The sequence below is a fragment of the Phodopus roborovskii genome, unplaced genomic scaffold, assembly GCF_943737965.1.
Source record: "Phodopus roborovskii unplaced genomic scaffold, PHOROB, whole genome shotgun sequence".
Lineage (NCBI taxonomy): Eukaryota > Metazoa > Chordata > Mammalia > Rodentia > Cricetidae > Phodopus > Phodopus roborovskii.
In genome coordinates this window covers 1-4,897 of record NW_026125615.1, presented here as the reverse complement: position 1 = coordinate 4,897, position 4,897 = coordinate 1, and the positions used below count along the sequence as shown (strand labels likewise).

The following is a 4,897-nucleotide window of genomic DNA, read 5'->3' as shown; positions in this document are numbered from 1 at the left end:
TCAATCCACCTGGCTATGCTATGAGTGTGTGTGTGTGTGTGTGTGTGTGTGTGTGTGTGTGTGTGTGTATTTGGCTTCTGAGCTCGGCATTTTGAAAAAGAAAGAATAAAAATGTCCAAAAAGCAGAGTACCTCAATGAAAAAGTTAGGCAGCAACCTCAGATAATTATTGTCTATTTGCCCTTAAGGTTTGGTAACAATCTAATCAACCAAGAAAGCCCTGTACAATGTAACATTCTACTTGTAAAACCAATACCTAACTATTTTCTTTGATCAAGAAATAGAATATACATATATAATCCTATAAAGCTGATTTAACACAGCACAAATTGTTTAGTTTACAATACTTAAAAAAAATACTAAGACCCTACTTGCATATCTGGACACAGAAATTATACATTTTACAAAACATAATGTCTTCATTGAAGTTTAGTATCTCTCTGTAAAAATGACAATTTGGTTTAGTGAAGACACTGAGTGATTCAGGGTCCAGGACTGCTTGCCAAGGTTGACCAAGGCCCAGCGATACTTGCTCTGCTCAATAAGGTTATGCACGGGAATCCACATCATCCTCGGTTAGTTCACCTTGGTAAATATTAATGCTTTCTTCAGTGACTGCAAGCATTTGAGATGAGAGCCACAAAGACCAGCAATAGCAATGAGGATGAGTGCCCACATGGTATCATCTTAAATATAAGAAGAAGGCATCTGTCTTTCTCTTCTGTTTTATTCTGTTTTACTCTGTTCCTCGGTAAGTGCTTCATAAGAAGCTACACATTTGTATTTCACCATGTCAGTCCTTTCCCTTTAAAACAAATTGAGAATAAAAAGTCATGACTACCTAGGTGTTTCATACTCTCTTAAGAATGTCACAGAGTTGCGAGCTGTCAAGTGGTATTTCACTCAGCAAAAAAAAAAAAAAAAAAAAAAAAAAAAAAAAAAAAAAAAAAAGACATTTGATTTATCATAAGGAACACATTTTATTTCCCACCTAAGTCCCATATATATATGTATGTATGTATGTATGTATGTATGTATGTATGTATGTATCTGGGCTGTGATAGCACATGCCTTTAGAACCAGTGCTTAGGAGTCAGAGGCAGGCAGATATCTGAGTTTGAGTTCATCCTGATCTACAGAGTGAGTTCTAGAATAGCCAGGGTACACACAGAAACCCTGTCTTGAGGACCAAAACAAACAAACAAAAACCCGATATACAAAACAGGAATTTTTCTTCATTGCAAAAATATTTCCTATGGCTTCTCATAGTCTACAGTCATGACATCTGGAACTTTGAGAGCAATGGTTTATTATCAGAAGTCATAGGAAACATAAGACTATGTGTCAGCCTCAGAACAGAGGTCACCTCTGGGAAAGGATAAGTGAGGAAGATGATGAAGCTTTATTTCTATCTAAGACCCTGAAAGAAGAAAAAGCTTTAAAAAGGATTGTTTGGCAATCCCTGTTTTTATTTTACACAATGTGCATGCATGCAAGTGTATGCCAACTTGTAGAGGTCTAAAGGTGACACTGGATGCCTTTCCTGTTTGCTCTCTGATTTGTTAGTTGAGAGAGGATCTTGACATTGAACCATAACTTGAATAGCTAGCCAGCATGACCCAGGGAGAGATTCTATTCTCTGTTCCTGAGTAGAGGACTTGAGGTGGCCACCAAGCTGCCTGGCTGTTAGATGGGTTCCAGATATATGAACTCTAGTCCTGTACCTGCACATTAAGCACTTCATTCCGTGAGCCATCTTCCCCAACAACCACTTGCTAATTTTAATATGGATCATTTTCTGTCTATTACCTATAATTCTATGGCCAATTATAAAGTAAAACCTAAAAGGACACAATTGCAGGCTAAGAAAAATAGTTTCAAAAACAATGAAAGAGTTACTATAGAGGTAAAACAGTCCTTGCTTGTTGTGTTACCTATTTATTGGTTCTTTTTGTTTTTTGAGTTAGGATTTTTCTGTGTAGCATCGCTGGTGGTCCTAGAATTAGCTTTGTAGACCATGATGGCCTTGAACTCACAGAGATCTGTATTCCTCTTCCTTTGAAGTCCTGGGATTTAAGATGTGTGCCACTATACTCTGATTATTACTAATTTATGAACATGGTCTCACACTGTATCTCAGGCTGGACTAGAACACTTATGTAGACCAGACTGCCCTTTCAAACTCTTGGCAATCTTCCTACCTCAGCCTCTCAAGAGCTGAGATTATTTACTTGTGATGCCATGCCTAGGTAAGACATTTTCATATATTATTTATATTAAAATAAAATGTATTTGTATTAAAGTAAAATTTTCTCTTAGTATATTTGAATAGCAACTCTATTCAAAAGAGAATAGTACACATACTAAGATGAATGGCTAAGAAGTAAGCATATGTATAAGTAATAGATAATTTAAACAATATAGTAAATACATCAACACTAGAATCTAAAAGATGAGGTTGTAAGTATAAAAGTCACACTTTCCTTCTTTCTGTGTCCCTCCTCCTAATCATTTCAGGATCTTCTGATTGGAGTGAATATACCCAATGTAGGTAGTTACATATCTATTTCCTTAGCTCCATTAGTATTATTTCCTCATGACAGGTAAAATCATTAGAGGGACCCAGGGATAGAGCACTCAGGGTTGAGACAGGACTTTCAAACTTGCGATATATTTACCAGAATGAAACACTTTAAGGTATGATGCCAGTATCAAGTTATAGTGAATAAAACCACACACCATGAGCTTTGTGCACCTCCATGCTGATAAAACCAATTGATCTTTATTGCACCTGTCACTAAGATCTGGAAAACCAGACGTGTCACTTACATCAATTACCAATAAAAAATGGGTGAGAAATTTGCTGTACTGCCTGGATATAAGATCAACAATAGCCCCTGAGACACAAGTGACATAGCTGTCAAAGTGAACACTCTCAAGTGGTATACTGGGTTTCAGAATCTTTAGCATGTCTTCTCCTTGCACATCAAAAGCCATTAGATAGACCTGAAGGCTGGAGATCTTTCCTGCTAGGGCTTTATAGTTCTCATCATTTGGCATGTTGTGTAATCATTTGTGCATCACTGAAACATTGCGGACCAGGAGATCGCTGTGAAGGCACATGGTTGCTATCAGTTAAGACTCTTGCCATCTCAGCTGTAAAATCACAGAAATCCAGGGCAAGTGAACTCAGATTTACACACCACTCTAGTTCAACTGCAGTAATAAGTGTGCTGTTGCCAGAAATACCATTGCCCAGTAAAATCAGGTGCTCCATAGTGTTGGCAATTGAGTTAGAGACAACAGGGATGTTGGGGGGGGTCACTATTTCCAGCAGAAACACACAAGACAGCTATTTTAGTCTCCTACTCCTACTCAGTATTTTTCAAACAGCTGCTAAATTATACAAGGAAACAGAACACAATGTTATCATTAGCACTTGACACTAATCTTTTAGAAATGGGCAACACAAAGCATTCAATGTTGAGATATATTGTTTCCCATTACTTTATTTCTATCCAATCTACAAATGCAATTAGTCTCACATTACAATGTAATCAGTAAGATACATTAAACATGCAGAAAAGATAATAAAAAGCAAGTGAAAAAAATAACACCTTTAAATAGCAGGAATGGGATTTGTGTAAGAGAGCTTTCTCTGCAGAAGAATCCAGGTTCATTTTTCAGCACTCCACCCACCAGCACACTACCTTCACTCACTACATTTACAAGAGAACCAAAACCCTCTTCTGACTTGTAGCAAAGAGACATATATGCGGTACATATATACCCATGCAGGCAAACACTTAAAATGCATAAAATAAAATATTAACAATTCACATAGCAATACTTACCCAGCAAGCTATATGATTTATCCCAAAAGATTTATGCCATCAATTGTCACATAATCACAACTAAAATGCAGTTAAGATATTTCTAGGACATATATTCTAGCCCAACACTGTGTGTGTGTGTGTGTGAGAGAGAGAGACAGAGAGAGAGAGGCAGGCTCTCTCAAACAAACCAGAGTCTGCTGACAGGGCTAGCCTCTGTGGGCCTGCTTGCTCTGGGATACCTGACCTTGGGCCTGCCAAAGTTATAATTGTAGGTAGTCCATCATGCTTCTACAGCATTTACACAAGATCAGGAAATGTGGATTCAGATCTTCTTGCCTGTACGTTACCTCCATAATTTTTAAAGATCACTGTTCTTGATTGTGTCTTATTACTTTTCAGTCAAGAGCTAGACTTGTTATTAACACATGCCCTTGTAAAGCTTACTGTGTGACTTAACTGATTAATCTTCTTGAAGTCAAGTTCTTCCCTCTTGAGGTATGTGCTGGATAGACTTCTTTGCTTCTATCTCCAAACAGACTAAACCTCTGGAGTTTCCTATAGGAGAAAATGGTCAAAATGATTTTCTAAATGTTTAATATAAGCAAATATTAAAATATGTCTAAAAGATATTCTAGAGTAGCTTCTACCATCAAATTCATAGGCAAATCAAATTCAGACTGTTGTGCATATTCAGAGTGATGGCAAGTACAGAGAAATAGCAAACATGGTAAAGGGCATGGACTAAGTACAAAGCTTGCATTCAAATTTAATGACTGTGAACAACACTGGAACCAAAGCCAAATGCTGAGCTCACATCTGGAGTCCCAGAACAAGTCAGAGTAAAAGAACAGCACAGAGACATTTTTAAAACAGCAAACAAAACACTAAGGTGTGAAGAACCTTTTGTAGCCACAGACCTAAGTTTATCAGAAAATTGCATCCTGATATTTTATACAAGAGTAAATAAATATGTGACTCTTAAAACCATGCTATTTAATGAAAAATGGCTTTTCCATTTTATACCTGTGCTTGTTAAAGATATAAACATACCAGCCTTGACAA

General features: G+C 37.0%; 1 pseudogene; it reads right to left on the bottom strand.

Annotated features, from left to right (window-relative positions):
- Positions 1-366: 366 nt before the first annotated feature.
- Positions 367-4,410, bottom strand: LOC127217080 (F-box only protein 33-like; annotated as a pseudogene).
- Between the last annotated feature and the right edge of the window lie 487 nt (positions 4,411-4,897).